The 19,677-nt window shown below is 39.9% G+C and overlaps 1 protein-coding gene and 1 pseudogene across 1 annotated transcript in view; one reads left to right on the top strand and one right to left on the bottom strand.

The window, feature by feature from the left end:
- LOC149218442 (NAC domain-containing protein 54-like) overlaps window positions 1-19,677 on the top strand; it is a 257,913-nt gene that overhangs the window by 225,726 nt on the left and 12,510 nt on the right. The gene's annotated exons all lie outside the window — the stretch shown is intronic.
- On the bottom strand, window positions 1,790-2,116 carry LOC149218444 (uncharacterized protein At2g34160 pseudogene; annotated as a pseudogene).

Here is a 19,677-nt window from a genome sequence, read left to right as displayed (position 1 = left end):
TTGAGGAGCCACGTCCACCTTTAGAAGCCTATATAAAGGAGGGAACTTGACCTCCTTTGGACACATTCACTTCTCACTCATCCAAGTGAAGGAGAAGCAAGAGAAGGCTAGCAAAGAAGGAAGAGGACGAAGAAAAAAATTTCTGGGCTAATTCTATCTCTCATGCGCGAAGAAGGAAAGCTAGGGTTTGATGCTTCAAGGTCAAAATTCTCTATTTGCTGGAAGAAGGGTCAAATAGGTCACTTATTAACCCTAGATAAAGAAGCAAGTCAAGCGAAGTTGTTGGAAGACCTTGGAAGGCTAAATTTCGCTCACACGTGTGGATGCAGTGGCAGTTGCACGGGGTCAAAAAACTCAGACTTGTAGTAGAGGCCGAAATTTTGTAAATGGGGGTCGAAGTTGTGCTGCTGGAAGAGATTTGACTGGGTTTGACTTGGACAAAGGAAGCACATCATCAAGAAGGGTTAGACTTGGTCTTGGAAGGGCCTTGATCTTGGTTTAGAGATCTTGGAATTCGTCAATTGAAGAATATATAAGAAGATAACAAATTTACGGGTTTTCCTCTCAAGTGGAGATGTTTTGGCCCTGACTTGTAGCCTATATCCTGGGTTATTATGTACTATTGTTCTTCCTTTTTTGGTAGTTGTTTGATGATAAGAACGAACATAATAATAAGAGAAGAAGCTAATAAGTGAGAAAAAGTGAAAAGATATCACAAGAAGTTATCATAGAAAGAAAAATCATCCTAACTACTGCCCTATGGATTTCTCAACAAGGCATTCTCTAAGTGTTGATATTGTGTTGGTGTGTTAGATTCAATGGAAACCAATAGGTCAATTAGTAAACTATTACACACATAAGTAGTAGTGAAGACCTTGGTGCAGATTTGAAACTTTGTTGCTAATGCTAGGGCCCTAGTCACTCATTTATCAATTTTTCTTTCCAACCTTCTGCATAAATTTAATGGTTAGACCCATCCCAGTTTCATGTTTAATGAAATCTCGTCATGATTAATGCCCAACCCGCATGTTTATTTGCTGCTGTCATAAACATGAATATATCATAAATTGAAAGACGAGTCCAATCTACTTTTTCCCTTTTGCTGTGTTGGAAATACTGGGGGGGCGGTGAATCAATATTTCTTACTATTTTTTTTTTTTAATTGTTCTAGTGATTGCCAACAACCTATATAGATATGTATATGCATACACAGAACACAGAAATCAACGACTGAATTTAATGCTTTTATTAAAACTCAAGACAGTGCAAAGAAATAAATACAATATAAGTATAAATCTGATTGTGAATAGTTGCCAAGCTCCAACTTGGACTTCAGTGAAGCTCCAACCTCCAGAGCACCAACTCTGTTTTGCAGTGGTTCTGCACTTAGGAGCACCTACCCCAATGACTTCAGTCCTGTTCAGTTTTGAGGCTCCAACCTCTTGGGCTCCAACCCTACCTTGGTATAAACAGGTATGTTGTTGCACTTTATTCAGCTGAGGTTGTCTCACTCCTACTCTGCTGCTTCTGCTACCTCTACAGCCTCCACTGCTTTTTCTGGCTCTTTTGCCCTTGCTGCTTCTACTATCTCACCGTCGGTTCTTCACCACCATAACCGCACCAACAATTCTCTGTTTCTACTGTTTTATACATTCCCATGCCTTTATCCATTCGTTTCCGCTTACACTGTCTCTTAGGCTTCCTCTTCGCTCGCTGTCGTTTCCTCTGACTCACTTGATCTTTCAGCTTCCCTCTCTTCAGCAGCAGCAGCCATCAAATCATTGAACTGCTATGATTTTCCCAGTATTATTTCAACCTTTGCTTTTTGGATGGGACGGCCTCTTGATTCATCTCTCATATCAATGGTAGATGTTGAGATTTTCTTTTCTACAACTAGACCATTGTTCTTCAATATCTCAACAACAGTAACCACTGTGGCAATGGCCATTCCTAAAGCAGATAGCTCCACTTCTTCATGTTGCTGCATATACCTCTTGGCGAGGTTGACATAGAAGAAGAGTGGCTTCTTGGTATTGGAGACTTGAATGCTGTTTTTCTTGTGAACATCATTCAGATCCATGTTTCCAACTCGCTCAGTGATTTCTTCCACGGCCATTGTTCCTGTGCTTTGCTCTTTAGGAAATTTGCCCCTCTTAATACTTCTGCGTTACTTCTTCGCCTCCACTCTTTTATTCCAAGGACCCACGTAATCGCGCCCATATTAGCCTCTGCCGCATTCGCAATCGCAGCCGTTGATCACCCTCATCCAACAGTTCCTGCGTCGCTACGGCCTTTTGCTTGCACATTAAACCTCGTGCATCTCCTCACCGTCTGATCAAACCCCGCCTCGATTTGACAATAGTCGCACCTTTCCTCACCGAAACCTGCATACGCGTTAACCTGCGGGGGCGGCGGTTTTCATCTGCCACACGTCGTATTTTGATTGGATCACTGGCCCTTGTATGTATACCACTAAACCCCGATGGGCGGTGCGGGGAATACCGCTTACCGCCTACCTGTACGTCTCCCGCGCATTATCGTTCGCGCATCTTTCACGTGCGACGATCGTTGGATCTGCTGCTCTTTGATCCGACGGCTCACATTCATCTCTCCCACCCGTCCTCCCGCTCGTTAACCTGCGTGCATCTTTATCGGCCGCAACCGTTGGATCTGCCCGTCGTGTTGTATCTGCCGTCCATCTGCGCAACTCTGATAGTGTATTTGTCGGGGATTCATAGTATTCTGCCTCTGTTTACGTTAATGCATATTTATATGGTTTCTGCTCCGATGGCTCTGTGTGCTCCTCTTCTTCGGCTTTGTCTGCTCCTCTCGTCTCTATCTGCTCCTCGAATATTGCCATATTGACATCAATGACAATCTGTGTCCAACAATCTCCCCCTTTGTTATTGATGGCAATATTCTTCTGCGTTCTCCCCCTTTGACATCAATGTCAAAGGGATGCATATGGACTCCCCCTGTCAAACTGCTCCCCCTGTTTTGCTACATCTTTATGAATGAACTTGAGTGATGATAAAGAAATAACCCCCATCTTTTGACGCAGATGTTCAAATGCTTCTCGAGGAAGAGGTTTTGTGAAAATATTAGCTATCTGCTCCTTAGTATTGATATATTCCAGGATGATGTTTTGTTCAACTACTTGTTCACGGAGGAAATGATACTTGATTGGTATGTGTTTGGTTCTTGAGTGCATCACAGGATTTTTGCTGAGATTGATAGCACTTGTGTTGTCACAATAGTTGAAAATTGGTTGATCTGTACATATGTCGAGATCTTTTAGAGCTTCCTTCATCCATAGTATCTGAGAACAACAGTGCGTCGCGGCAATATACTCAGCTTTGGCTGTGGATAATGATATGGATGACTATTTTTTGCTGAGCCAGGATACCAAATAGTCTCCTAGGAAGAATGCATTTCCACTAGTGCTTTTCCGATCATCTATACTTCCAGCCCAATCAGCATCGGTGTATGCAGTTACAGAGAGTGTTGAGTCCTTTGGGTACCAAAGACCGAAATCAAAAGTTCCCTTCAGATATCTGAGAATTCTTTTTACAACTAATAAATGGGATTGTTTGGGAGCAGACTGAAATCTTCCCACCATTCCTACTGCTTGCATTATGTCTGGTCGTGTAACTGTTAAGTATAGAAGGGCTCCAATCATTGACCTGTAATGAGTTGCATCTACTAGAGGGGAGTCATCATCTTTGCTCAGTTTGCAGTTTGTGGTCATATGTGTGCTCATGGGTGCACAATCCTCCATTCCATATTTTTTGAGCATGTCTTTTAGATATTTGGTTTGAGATATACACAATCCTGCTCTAGTTTGAGATATTTGAAGTCCAAGGAAGTGGGACAGCTCTCCTATCATTGACATCTCAAACACTTTTGACATGTTTTGAGAAAATTCATGGCTCATTTCATCATTATTACTAGCAAAAATCAGATCATCGACATAAAAAAGAGCAACTAGTAACTTACGTTGATCTGTCTTTATGTATAGATTGCTTCCAGCCACTCCCTTTTTGAAGCCTTGTTGTTCTCGATAGTGATCCAGTCTTGCATACCAAGCTCTAGGAGCTTGTTTCAACCCATATAAAGCCTTTTTCAACTTACAAACTAAGTCCTTTCCTGTTGTTAGATCAAAACCTTCTGGTTGCTCCATGTAGACTTCCTCCTTGAGTTCCCCATTTAGAAATGCTGATTTCACGTCCATTTGATAGATTTTGAATCCTTTTGAGCAAGCAAATGCCAAGAGCATCCTGATAGAGTCCATACGCGCCACTGGTGCAAATGTCTCTTTAAAGTCAATTCCTTCAATTTGTGAATAGCCTTTGTAGACAAGTCTTGCCTTGTTTCTGATAACTTGTCCTTCCTCATTCATTTTATTTTTGAACACCCATTTGGTTCTTATTATGTTTTTGTCCTTTGGACAAGGTACCAGCTTCCATGTCTTTTTCTTCTCAATTTGGGTCATTTCTTCTTCCATGGCTTTTACCAAATGAGGATCCTTACTTGCTTCTGCAAATGTTTCTGGTTCTATCATAGATAGGAGGGCAATGACTTTTCTCTTGGGTGTAATTGTTATCCTTCTTCGGGTCTGCACACCTTCATCTTTATCGCCAATGATCTGCTCTTCTGGATGGTGTCTTTAGACATACTTCGTCTTAGAAGGTGTATTAGGTGGTTCTCTTTCCTCTTCTTCGTCTTCTTCTTTAGTTTCTTCTTCTTCAATGAGAGAGTCATCTTCATGTTGTTCAATTTCCTTTACTGGAAGATCTTCATCAACCTTTACATCAATGCTTTCCACTATTTTCTTCAGTCGATAATTGTAGCACTTGTAAGCCTTGCTCCGTGTAGAGTATCCAAGAAATATCCCTTCATCAACCCGAGAATCAAACTTTCCTGGTGAACCATCATTTATTTTTATGAAGCACTTGCTTCCAAAGATCTTGAAGTACTTCACTGAAGCAGGTCTTCCTTTCCATAGCTCATAAGGAGTTTTATCACAATTTGGTCTTAATTGAGTTCGATTCAGTGTGTAGACAGCTATCCCTACTGCTTCTCTCCAGAATTTAGGCTGTAAGTCTACTGCTAATAGCATAGTTCTTGCTATTTCTTGGACTGTTCGGTTTCTTCTTTCAACTACCCCATTTTGCTGAGGTGTCCTAACAGCCGAGAATTCCCTTTTAATTCCATGAATATTACAGAACTCACTAAACTCGTTTGATGTGAATTCTCCTCCTTTGTCTGTTCTGAGGCACTTAATTTTTGTATCTTTTTCATTTTCTATAAGGGCTTTTAGATTCTTGAAACACTCAAAATTTTCCAGATTTATACTTTATGAAATATATCCACATCATTCTAGTATAATCATCAACAAATGACACAAAGTACCTTTCTCCTTGGAGTGCTTGATTTCTAGTTGGCCCACATACATCAGCATGGATGATCTCTAAGGGCTTCGATGTAGAGTGTTCCTTTGTCTTGTCGTTGATTCTGGTCTGCTTTCCATGTTGACATGGACCACATACTGCTTGATTTGGTTTGAACAGCCTTGGGATGTCTTGTACAACTTTGATCTTACCGATATTGATCAGATTTTCGAAGCTTGTATGTCCAAGTCGCTTGTGCCATAGCCAACTCTCATCTGTCTGACTCACGTAGCATTTATTTTCTTGAATCTTGTTTAGAATGTAAACGTTGTCTAGTGTCCTCACCCCTTTTGCCACAAGTTTCCCTGAGGCAGAGTTCCTTATTTCATAGTCTTTGGTGCTAAAAACAACCTTATGTCCTTGATCACAGATCTGGCAGACACTCAAGAGGTTGTGTTTGAGTCCATCAACCAGTAGAGCATCTTGAGCTTTTCCTTTTCCATTGATCAGAGTAACTGTTCCTTTTCCTGCAATTCCGCCAAATCCACTTCCAAAGAACACATTCCCTTCCTTTTTGCTCAGTGAGACAAACTTCCTTCTGTCTGTTGTCCTGCGTCTGGAGCACCCACTATCTATAAACCACTGGTTTCCATTATTTTGAGCATATAGAGCCAGGCCACATTTGTCCATGCTGGAGTTCTTGCTACTCGTCTTTCTTCCTTTGAGTGGGAAGTCTTGTTCATAGTGTCCATTATTGTAGCAGAAAGAGCAAATCAGATCAAATTTCGTCAAGGGATCAAATGAATTAAAGGTTTTGATTTGTCCCTGCCTTTTGGGGGCATATGAGTATTATTCTATCATTTAGCTTTGTCTTTTCACTTCTACGAGCCATACAATGTCTGGCTTGATGACCGAAGTTTTTACAGTGAAAGCAGTGTCCAAGAAAGATGGTTTTGTACTTGTTGAAGCAACCACGGTTTGAGTCGATTTCCTTCCTGGGAATTACTCCTCCCTCGTTCTTCGGATTTGCAATGGGCCTTTGGCGGAGTACAGGTTTGTATTTGCTGTAGTGTCCATGATTCGACTCCACATTCTTCTTTGAAGTAATTCTCTCTTCATTCTTGGGATCTGGGGTGCACTTTTCATCTTTTGGATTGCAGGAAAGTGCATCGGCATAGCTTTTCGCATTATTCTTAGTGCTTGAGGATTCTCCTTTGAAACCTATTCCAGAGTTGTCATGTTGAGGTTTTTGATTTTTCAGAATAGTCTCAAGTATTTGAGAGCTTTTACAGCTCTTTTTAATTTGCTCCAACTCCTTTCTCAGAGACACTAATTCAGTCTTGCGTTCTTCACAAGTCTCTTCCTTTTCTTTAAGCTTTGCTTCCAAGAGGTCTTCTCTCCTTCTTATTTCCTCGTTTTCCACTTTGAGAGAAATGATTTTGTTCGTAGTTTCTCATTTTCTTCAATGGCACTTATTAATAGTTCATCTACATTTCCTTCCAGCCCTGAGTCATCATCATCTGCGAGTGCCATGAATAATGCTTCTTGGCTTTCATCATGATCGCTTTCCTCATCTGATTTCCTTTTGATGACCATAAACTCATCCTCATCAGACTCATCTTGCTTGGAGAAGAAGTTTTTCTTATTGAACCCTTTCTTTTTATGTGCCATTCTTTTAGAATTTCCTTCATCATCACTGTCATGTTTATGAGGACATTTTGCTGCATAATGGCCTATTTTACCACATTTAAAACAGATAAGAGGATACTTGCCTTTAAGCTTAGATCCTTTCTTCAGCTTTCGTACAAATTGAGCCAATTCAGATTCCACATCTGACTCATCACTGCATTCATTCCTTTCTTTCCCCTTCTTTGACCTTGAGGCCTTGAATGCTGCATATTTGGAGCTTGGGCCACCTTTCCTCATTTCATAGGCAGTGAGAATTCCATGGAGTTCATCCATTTTGAGGGTATCTAGATCCTTTGCTTCTTCTATAACGCTTATTTTGGAGTCAAACCTGTCTGGAAGAGACCTTAATACCTTTTGAACAATGGTACTTTCTTCAAATTTTTCGTCCAATCCTTTCATGGAATTTACCACTTCAGCTACTCGGAGGAGGTACGATGCAATATCTTCTTCATCTTCCATCCTCAAACTTTCAAATTGTTTTCTGTGAGTTTGAAGCTTTGCCTTTTTGACTTTTGAGTCTCCATCGTACAAGCCAACTAGCTTCTCCCACATTTCTTTGGCTAAGGTACAGTGCATGATTTTTGTAAACTCGAAATAAGTGATTCCACTAGTGATGGAGTTCATGGCCTTTGCATTTGCAATGTAGGCTTTCCTCTCGTCTTGGTCTGTTGGAAGAGTGGAAGTAGTTTTGTATTCATTTTGAACAAAATGCCAGACTTCAGGTCCAAGGGACATTAAGTAGTAAGTCATTCTTTTCTTCCAGAAACCAAAGTTAGTGCCATCGAACAAAGGAGGTCATCCTGATGCTTCGTGGTTTCTCATCATGGCTGCGGATCCTTCTTCAAGCTGTTAGGCTAGTATGAAGAAGCCTGCTATGATACTAATTGTTGGAAATACTTGGGGGGTGAATCATTATTTCTTACTATTTTTTTTTTTAATTGTTCTAGTGATTGCCAACAACCTATATAGATATGTATATGTATACACAGAACACAGAAATCAACAGCTGAATTTAATGCTTTTATTAAAACTCAAGACAGTGCAAAGAAATAAATACAATATAAGTATAAATCTGATTGTGAATAGTTGCCAAGCTCCAACTTGGACTTCAGTGAGGCTCCAACCTCCAGAGCGGCAACTCTGTTTTGCAGTGGTTTTGCACTTAGGAGCACCTACCCCAATGACTTCAGTCCTGTTCAGTTTAGAGGCTCCAACCTCTTGGGCTCCATCCCAACCTTGGTATAAACAAGTATGTTGCTGCACTCTATTCAGCTGAGGTTGTCTCACTCCTGCTTGTTAGAAAATTATATATTACGAAGCAATGGAACACATAAAATATTGCAGAAATATAAACACAGAAAACGCACAAAACAAGAGAGACACAGATATACGTGGTTCACCCAGTTTGGGCTACGTCCACCCCGAACAGCCAGTCCTTCCTTTCTATTATCCAGCAAAATGAAGAGACACAACCTACAGCAAATCCGCTGTAATATCCTATGTTTCCTCTCACAGTCTCACCTCTCTGTTTCTTGCTCACAGAGTACACATCTATTTCACAGCCTCAAATACAATACCCTCATACAAAGAGAGGGGTTGCCTTCTAGGGAAAAAAACCCTAAACTGAACATAAGTTCTACTGTCAGATCATCCGCCTAATGAACGGCCCAGATTGACTAGAAATTACTATACTTTTACAAGGCAATTTTACATTTGTTTTTAGCTACGGGGGTGCTGCCCCCGAGCCCCCACCGGGGGACCGCTGGCCCCCGGACCCCCCAGCCGGGGGGATCAGCTCCCCCGAACCCCCGCGGGGGGGACAAGTCCCCCCCGCACCCCCCCGCGTGGAGGGTTGTACAAGACTTCCTGAGGTATACATCCGGTTGAAACAAAGACACCTTTGAACAATCATGCTCCACACACAACACTGCTCTCCTGCCTCTGCTGCTTCTGCTGCCTCTACAGCCTCTGCTGCTTTTTTTGCCTCTTTTGCCCCTATTGCTTCTACTATCTCACCCTCGGGTTCTTCACCACCATAACCGCACCAACAGTTCTCTGTTTCTACTGTTTTATACATTCCCATGCCTTTGTCCATTCGTTTCCGCTTACACCGTCTCTTAGGCTTCCTTCTCACTCGCTGTCGTTTCCTCTGACTCGCTTGATCTTTCAGCTTCCCTCTCTTCAGTAGCAGTAGCAACCATCAAGTCATTGAACTGCTCTGATTTTTCTAGTATTATTTCAACCTTTGCTTTCTAGATGGGACGACCTCTTGATTCATCTCTCATATCAATGGTAGATGTTGAGATTTTCTTTTCTACAGCTAGACCATTATTCTTCAATATCTCAGCAACAGTAACCACTGTGGCAATGGCCATTCCTAAAGCAGATAGCTCCACTTCTTCATGCTGCTGCATATACCTCTTGGCGAGGTCGACATAGAAGAAGAGCGGCTTTTTGGTATTGGAGATTTGAACCCTGATTTTCTTGTGAACATCATTCAGATCCATGTTTCCAACTCGCTCAGTGATATCTTCCACGACCACAGTTCCTGTGCTTTGCTCTTCAGGAAATTTTCCCCTCTTAATACCTCTGCGTTACTTCTCCGTCTCCACTGTTTTATTCCAAAGACCCACGTATTCGCGCCCATATTAGCCTCTCCCGCATTCGCAATCGCAGCGATTGATCACCCTCATCCAACGGTTCCCGCGTCGCTACGAACTTTTTCTTGCACATTAAACCTCGTGCATCTCCTCACTGTCCGATCAAACCCCGCCGCGATTGGACGATAGTCGCACCTTTCCTCGCCGAAACCTACATATGCGTTAACCAGCAGGGGCGATGATTTTCATCTTCCACACGTCGTACTTTGATTGGATTGCTGGCCCTTGTACGTATACCACCGAACCCCGGTGGGTGTGCGGGGAATACCGCTTACCGCCTACCTGTACATCTCCCGCGCATTATCGTCCACGCATCTTTCGCGTGCGACGACCGTTGGATCCGTTGCTCTTTGATCTGACGCCACACATTCACCCCTCTCTCGTCCCCCCGCTCTTTAGCCTACGTGCATCTTTATCGCCCACGACTGTTGGATCTGCCCGTCGTGCTGTATCTGTCGTCCGTCTGTGCAACTCTGATAGTGTATTTGTCGGGGATTCATAGTATTCCGCCTCCGTTTACGTTAATGCATATTTATATGGTTTCTGCTCCGATGGTTCTGTGTGCTCCTCTTCTTCGGCTTTGTCTGCTCCTCTCGTCTCCATCTGCTCCTCGAATATTGCCATATTGACATCAATGAAAATCTGTGTGCAACATGCTAAGATAAAACACAAGTAAACCCACAAAAATTTACACAAGAATTTTTGGGCAATAGCCTCCGGAAAAACCTTGAAGGGTAAACAAATGTGAGAGAGGAGATATTTTTATTTCTAAGAGAATCATTTACAACAGTAAAAGTTTTCAGCAATTTCTAGCGAAATCACACAAACTTATCTCAATTTGTGTGCCAAACTATTTGGAAATCATGTATTTTTCTCCCTTGATTTTTGTGCCATAACAACTTTGAAATGTGTGCAGACAACGCCTTAAAATTTGTGCTCAATAGCCCCCTCAAACTTTGTGATGTTGTACAAATTCCTTGCCTCAAATATTGTGCCACAACCGTAAAAATTCATGCATGTTTTATGTTGTACGAACAACACAATAAATGCATTGTACCCTACCTCGATTTTTGTGACTACTACTAGAAAATTTGTGCCAACTACTTTGAAAATTGTGCTATACCTATTATACTATTTGTAGCTTGGAATTCGTGTCCACTACTTTGAAAATTGTGCTATACCTATTATATTATTTGTATCTTGGAATTTATGCCCTTGCTACTATACGAATTCACGTTGACATTCATGGCTTTCCTACTCTCTCTCCTCTTCTCATCCAAAACTCATGAATGAAAAATGGTGTCTTTTCTTCTCCTCAAGTTGCTTTTTTGTTTTCCTTGTGAAGAGTGACCTAACTGTAAGATCCAATGGTTGAGATTAGACCTTAGCCATTGAGATCAAGGTTGGGGATTTAATCTCTCATTGACTTAAGTCAATTTATCCCCTCAAATCACCTTTTCATTTAATATTCTCGAAAGGTCACTTAGATTTTATATCTCATAAAGTCACTTTAACTTTATATCTCATAAAGTTATGTCAAGGGTTCATGTTGGACACTTTTTCCTAGGCAAGACACCAAGCTTAAGGAAACACTTGTCTTTGGTACGCTTTTCTAACACTCCCTCTTACCAAGGAAAGTGTTCTTCACCATTCCCATCTTGTCTCTAAAGTAGACATGCTTGCCTCTTGGCAAGGACTTTGTTAGTGTCAGCGACTTGCTCATCAATAGATATGTACTTGCTCCTCTCTAAACATAGTGCTAGACGAAGTGATATTTCATCTTTATGATTTTAAACTGTCATAAGAAACTAGATTCTTTGTAAATTTTAAACTCTGATTATCGCAGTAAATGATTGTAGGCCTCAATTGCTGACCAAATAAGCCCACGAACAACTTGTTAATCCCAATGGCCTCTCATTTGGCCTGACTAGTTGCCATGTATGTTGCCTCAGCAGAACTAAGTGCTACTGACCTTTGCTTCCGGTGGAACCATGACACAACTGTCGAACCCAGCCTGGAGCACCACCCAGAAGTGATTTTCTTGTTTTCAACACATCCTGCCCGATTTGAATTTGTATAGCCAATCAACTTGAATCCACCCCCATGAATATAATCCAGAGCATAATCCACTGCCCCATCTAGATACCGAAGCACATGTTTTTCATTCACCCAATGTACTGTCCTAGGGTCCACCATATACTGATTGAGAGTGTTGAATACAAAACATATGTCTGGTATAGTGTTGACCTGAGCCTATCTGACATCAACCAACTTGGACTCAAAAAGCATGAAGCTTCTGTTGAGAAATCTAGGGCATAACAATTAGGTGATTTCTCTTCTTATGATAATTGCTTGTGAATGCTTTTTACTTCTTTCGTTTAGGATCTTCTCTTTACTTAGATTATTATAGTGTTCTTCTTCATCAAACAACTACCAATGCATAAACAATAAGGGGACAAGAGACAAAGAATGTATGCTATTAGCCAGGGCCAAAACCTCTTCGACTCGAGAGGAAAACCCAAACATATTCTTCTTCTTATAAATGCTTCAATTGGCGAATACCAAGACTAGGACCCTTGACGTATTTGCCTCTCCAAAACCAAGTCACAAAGATTTCTTGATGAGCTCCTTCTTCCTTGAGTCAGTGATAGCCAAACTTCTTGATTCTTCCTTCTTCTTGGCTATTTTTTAGAGTTTCGGTTCCTAGAAACAGACCTGCGACTTTTGGCTCTAATTCAAAAACCCTAGCTGAGGTATATGAGAGTGAAACACCTTGATTCTCTCCGCTCTAGATGGAGACCACCTCTCCTTCAACATAACTTCAGAATCACGTTCTTCTTCTCCCAAAATTGCCCTCGTAATATGACTGTAGTATCTCAGTCCTTCCTGCATTAGATGATGCCTGTGTTCTTCGCACATGTGATGGATATCAACCCTAAAACAAACCCAATCAACTTCGCTCTTCCCTTCCTTTCACTTTGTTGGTTATGAAATTGCTCCCTGTGATCTTCACTCTTCTTTCGATTGTAGATTGCTTGACCAATTTCTTGCTTCAAATGGAGACCGTTTTGCCCTGTATATAGTGATATTCCCATCAAATAAGCCGACTTCTCCTAGCCCATAGGTCGACATGCCATTTGGTGTAGGTTCAATACTCCATCTTGAGGTCGACTTGCTGGAGGAGCTAGAGCGTGGTCTTGGAGGGCGTTTTGGCATTTTCTTTGACGCATATACACATGTAACATGCCCAAGAAGGGTCCTTCATACATGACATTGACTTAATTTGACTTTATGACCAATTCCAAAGGTTCAAATGGGAGCCATAACTAAAAAGAAAATTCCTTGCTCATGAAAACCATGAGACAAGCATTGCAATAATACTTTTATTTTTCTTCCTTATATTAAATACATACACGCCATTACGAAGACCGAAACTAGTTACATTTTTCAACTCTCTCTCTTAACTAGGGACGTATTCATAATGGTACTTGGTCATTCTAAATCTGAAGAATTCTCATAAGAAGAGTCAGATTGGTAACCCATTTGTTTAGCATCATATCAACCAGCATTATGACAAACCAAGGCCTTGACTAACAACTCTATCTCTCCACAAGATCAGAGCATAGCGCTAGCGAGACCAATGATTTATAAATACCCCCATCATTGTCTCTCTGGGAACATACTCCACCTGGGTTCTCAGAGTGTGTTCCACCATGACTATTCTTATCTTGGATTCCCAATCCTTAAAGAATATCAGTCCTCTACGACTACTCTTATCTTGGATGCCCAACTCATCCTCAAAGAGTATTAGATGCCAGATGTTTACCTAATCCTCCATTCTGTCTTCCCAGGTGAAGAGAAGAATGATGTGTCTATCACTCCCTCTTAACTTAGGGAGGACATACCCATTCCATTGAAGGAATGAACCCAAGCTCCCTCGTGACCAAGGACTTGCTTCCAACATCTCATTAGGGGGAGGTTATGGGACAACCAGCTGCCTGGAGAACTCCTTCCTTCAATGTCATGAATGTCTTCATGGTCACGAAGTCTACATCTATTGGGACTTCTTTGTAGGGTACAAACCATCCATCACTTTCATTAATGAGTAAGTCATGTCATCATTCGTGCCATGTTTTCTTAAGGATCTTTCATCTTGTTATATGGTCATCTGTGGTGGAAGACATCCACAACTCTTCCCTTGGAAGCCTTGCATAACCCCATCCAGATATTATTCGAAAATAAGAAATCAACATTAAATCAAAGTTACCTTTGTGATGGTCTCTCATGATGACATCTTTCGGTTTGCATCAACATCCTGCATACATGTTGACACATTTCCAATAGATATACCATTGTCAAGAGTCTCCTTCCTTTTCAGACTTCATTAGAGTCTTCATATCTTTCATGGAGATATCGTAGTCAAATCTTTCAGTCCTTGGATGTTGATTGCCTTCTCCATAGTTGCTTGTTTCACGATCTATTACTTTCTTTCTTCACAAATTTCCTTTCAGGAATTTTCAATCATAGGTCCTCCAATTAATGTTAACCATGTTGATTTTATCTAGTCAATGTGTGACCCATTCCTTCCTCCATATTTTCAATGGAGGAGATCCTTTCCTTTGATCATGCTTTGGAAGTAGAGCATTTATCCATGTTATCCACAACCATATGACATGACTCCAAATTATCAAATGGCATACATACCTCATTCTTCTTTTAGGCCATCTTCCTTCATCAACTTCCTTGATTAAAAAACTTCAATCCCTTGACTTGCTTATTGACATCATACCATTGTTTCATGAATTCCTCCAATTTGAAATTATTGATGAAACACTCGCTCCATTTTGTTTGGTGAACCTTTCGATGTAGATTCCAATAGAGGATCTTGAGTATTCAACAGATGTTTCTTCTTAACTAATGTATGATGAGCTTTGTTCCAAATGACTTCCTTTTTCTTTTTCCCATAAGAGTTTTGAATGAGGTTACCAAGAGCTACATCCTTTCATAGACCTAGTTCAACTATCATTCATGCTTCCATATGATGATGTCACGAGCTCTTGCTTCTAGTGCTTCTTATGATAGCATTTTCTAACATGATGCATCCTATCATGCTTCTAATGATTCCTAATAGTTATACTTTCCAACATGAAAACTTGAAAACAAAACTTGAAAAGAAGTAGGAGAGGAAGACTATCTCAATCATAATAGAGATATTTTACTCCCTCTTTCTTCAATTTCTTCTTTTCAGTTTCCTCCACTTCTTCAGTGATATGGGCTTCTTCTCTTCTTCTTTTGTTATTGTCTTTCTTGATCTTAGGACAATCTCTCTTGTAATGCCCATATTCTTGACATCCATAGCATTGAATCTTAGCCATGTTGTTCTTTTTTTTGAGGACCAAACTTTAAAAAATTTCCCTTTCTTTTTGTCATTGTAGTATATGTTTGATTTTGCTCACTTGAGCCTACATCATATTTTGCCTTTGGCCTAGATTCTTCTGTCTTGCATATTGACAATAGGTCCTGGAATGGAGTAGCTTCTTTCTTCCCATAAAGAAGTAAAGTTACCCCACTCCTCCGATAGTGCATTAGTACTACTGTAGTCATTTCTCTGTCAGACATGACTTCTCCCAGATCTTGAAGTTGATTCTTGATTTCAGATATCCTCATAAAGTATGAGGCTATTCCTACTTCTTTTGACATCTTTAGCTTGTAGAGTTTGAGATGACTTCTCCTATAATGCTTACAGAATACAACTCTACCAGTTTTTCATATATTTCTTTTGAAGTTTCGAGTTTTGATACATATGGAATGAGGGGATCCTTGAGGGATTCTATGGGAATCCTTTGAGCCCTAACTTCCCCTTTCATTAAATTTGCAAGTGCTTGAGCATCTTGTTTCACTAGTTTGGTGATAGATCCTTTGCCATATTCCATGACCTCATTCTCAATGAGATTTAGATTTGTCCTCTTCTTCCATTCAAGATAGTTTGAAGCCACAATTAATTTGTTGCTTTCCTTGCAAAAACACATTTTGACAAATTCAGATGTGGACATAAATATACTTGTTAAGATGCTTCTTCCACTCGTTGCTTCCTGGAATTTGATGATGATGTAGATAATAAAGAACTTCCCCTTGATGAAGATAGTTCTCTTCAAGAATGATCCTTCACAGAGAGAGAGATCACTTTTGGTGACGATTGATGATGACTCCTTGATGATCTATTTGTTGAAGAAAAGGGTAACTAGGTTCAGTATTTGTCAATGTAATTTTGATCTTTTTACTTGTCAAGAAAAATAATTATTATTTTTATAATTAATATGAATGAGTTTCTTGCTCATTCCATAGGTCTAGGAAAGTCAAAGAGTCAAGATTATATTGAAGAGCTCTACTTGAGCATCTATGTAATGAAAATGGGTCAACCTAGTGTCTAGCAACCCTCCAAATGACAAGCACCATCCTCTCTGTCACGTCGGCTTGGAAATCGAATTAAAAGACTGTCAAGTCGGCTCATAAAAGATGACACACCGGTTCAGTGGTCATGTCGGCTTATTTATGGAACCTAACTACTATATATAGGCATGGAAAGTATCCACATTACAACTAGAAAAACATTGCAGATGTCTCTGAGGCCCTGTTTTTATGACTAACCATGGAATTGGTGAAGGGGTTTGTGCTGCCCCTCTTGGGTGAGTGTACTCCTTAAAGCCATGAATTTCGCTAAGCACATACCCCAGTATGCATCCTACTTGCCAGTCACCTTCATGTCTTTATTGACCAAGGGCCATGGTTAGGTGGTTAAGCTTGCCGAGATTGTCACACATCGAGCTAGTGGGTTAGGTGTGTGTGATATTTACCTAGTGGTAAACGCACCTTCCATGTGTTGAAAAATGTGTAACTAGGTTCGGTCTTCATAAATATGAAATGTACTTTTGATACCTGTAAATTGTAAAATGAAAGAAAAAAAAATTATTATTTTTGGAGCATGGGTTTCATGCTCAAGGTATTTTATTTGATAGGTCAAGCACCCATTGAGTGCCTCTAGAATTTGTCCTAGGTCAAGAAGTCAAAAGAGTCATTATCATAAGTTGAAGGCCCCATTAGGCACATTGTAAGCACCTACCATGTGTTGAAAAATGTGTAACTAGGTTTGGTCTTCATAAATATGAAATGCACTTTTGATTCTTGTAAATTGTAAAATGAAAGAAAAAATATTATTATTTTTGGAGCATGGGTTTCATGCTCAAGGTATTTTATTTGATAGGTCAAGCACCTATTGAGTGCCTCTATAATTTGTCCTAGGTCAAGAAGTCAAAAGAGTCATTATCATAAGTTGAAGGCCCCATCAGGCACATTGTAACTTGTAAAAAAAATTATTTTTTTATTAAAAGTGTCAAAATAACCTTCAAGACCAAGTTAACCTGGCAGTTGGGAAGTCGGCCAAATTTGAGGAGTCACGTCCACCTTAAGAAGCCTATATAAAGGAGGGAACTTGACCTCCTTGGGAGAATTTCATCACTGAATCATTCAAGCGAAGGAGGAAGAGGAAGAAGGTAGCGAAGGAGGAGAAGGATGAAGAAAACTTGTTTCTGGGTTATTTCTCTCCGACATGTGTGAAAGAAGGCTAGGATTTTTGCTATTGGTCTAGGATTTTCTTCTACAAGTTTGATCTTGAAGAAAGAAGAGAAGGAAGGCCAGCAAAGGTCACATTGAATCATCCTCAAGCACCAAAAAGAAGGAAAAGGTCAAGCGATGGTCTAAAGAAGGCTTAGGAGTCTAGAACAAGCTCACACGTGTGGCATTAACTACTTCTGGGAAGGCCGAAATTTTAGACTTGCAGTAGAGGCCGAAATTCTATAGCTAGGAGGTCGAAGTTGTGCTACTAGAAGAGATTTGACTGGGTTTGACTTGGACAAAAGAAGCACATCATCCGGAAGGGTTGGACTTGGTCTTGGTCTAGAGGTCTTGGAATTTGTCATTTGAAGAATCTATAAGAAGAGAAGATATTTTCCGGCTTTTCCTCTCAAGTGGAGATGTTTTGGCCCTGACTTACAACCTACATTCTATGTTCTTGTGTTCTATTGTTCTTGTTTTGGTAGCTATTTCATGATAGACAAATGTAATAATAAGTGAAGAAGCTAATAAGTAAGAAAAAACAAAAGACATCACAAGGAATTATCATAAAAGAGAAATCATCTAATCTATTGCCCTATAGATTTCTCAACATGGTATCATAGCTAAGTTTGGTTGAGGGCATAATGAAGATCTTTGCTACATTGAAGAAGTTCCTAAGGAAGTGTACGAAGGTAGCGAGTCATCTCAAGAAGGGCATCAAAGAATGATTTGGATTCATGAAGGAAGACTTTATAGATTGTTAACTCCCCTCGTTCAAGTTTTGGTTCACATTGAAGTTAGCCCATGTGGACTTTGGCATAGAATATTTGGTCGTCATCACTACAAAATATTACCAACCCTAAATTCTATAGTGAATGGCATCCCCAAATTGAAAGAAGATCATGAAGGAGTGTGCAAGGAATGTGCATTGGGTAAGAACACGAAGAGACCATTTGGAAGCAACACTTCAAGGTCAAAAGAAATCTTGGATCTTATTCATTCAAATGTTTGTGGTCCTATGAATCCAAAGTCACTTGGAGGTCATCTATTTTATGTCACTTTCATAGATGCCATTCGGAGAAAACTTAGGTTTACTTAATGAAATCCAAGGACGAAGTATTCAACAAATTTCAAGAATTCAAAGCTGAAGTAGCGAACCTTACAAAAAGGAGAATTAAGATATTGAGGTCTAATAATGGAGGATAATACACATCCAAGGAAATTATAGCCTTCTATAAGGAATATGGGATTAAGAGGGAGCTAACAGTCCCATATAATCCCGAACAAGATGGAATTGCAGAATGAAAGAATCGATCCATTGAAGAAAGTGTAAAAGCTATGATATATGATCAAGATTTGCCGAAATTTCTGTGGGGTGAGGCAATAAAAACAATTGTATACATACAAAATCGAAGTCCCCACAGGTCACTAGATAACTTAACTCCTGAAGAAGTATTCACTGGGAAGAAACCAAGCATATATCATGTCTGAATTTTTGGTTGTCTTGTTTGTATTCATATACCAAAGGACAGGAGAAAGAAGTTAGATCCATCAGGCATGAAGGGAACATTTGTTGGCTACAATAATTCCTGAAAAGCATATAAGATCTACATAAATGGACACCGAGTAGAAGTTAGCGAGATGTGATATTTGACGAAAGTGTTGCATTCAAGAAATCAAAGAATCTCACTATGGACTTTGATGATGAAGAACCTCCGGTATTTGAAGGGGAAGTTATTTGGGAAGAAGCAGAAACAAATTATGAAGATGAAGGTCCTAGTGAGCCTATACAACTTGTGGTAATTCCTGAGATTGGAAAGAGACCTAATTGGTTAAAGTGTACTAATATAAATATTTAAATATTATTTTTAAAGTACAAAAAGAAAAAAAACCATAAGTAGGATTATATAAAAAGAATACAAAGGAGTTTTGAAATATTAAGGATAATAGGAAATTGGATTAAAAGAGTTTTGAAGAATTATAATATATATATATATATTAAAAAGACACTTTTAAAGGAGGCTTGAAGTACAAATTCGAAAGGAACTTTAAATATAATACTTTAAGTCATCTCGACAAAACAAATGGGATCAATCATTGAAAAAAAATGATGGAGCTCAATTCTAAAATGACGAAGGAAGAAAGGTTTTCCTATAATGGTCTTTCAGTTACAGATGACAGAGTAATTACATTAAAAGGAAGTATCAAAGGAGGAGAAATTAATGTCGCCATTAGCCCAAGCAATGTGTCAGGCCAGGCAGTAACTCTCCAAAGGCAGTAAAACTGATTCCTTTATTATTCCATAGGTAGCTTATTGTTATATACAA

This window comes from Pinus tabuliformis, chromosome Q (genome assembly GCF_031772625.1).
Source record: "Pinus tabuliformis cultivar Carrire ecotype Pingquan chromosome Q, CPIR1, whole genome shotgun sequence".
Classification (NCBI taxonomy): Eukaryota; Viridiplantae; Streptophyta; class Pinopsida; order Pinales; family Pinaceae; genus Pinus; species Pinus tabuliformis.
The sequence above is the reverse complement of the archived record's forward strand: the minus strand, read 5'-3'. Positions and strand labels throughout refer to the sequence as shown.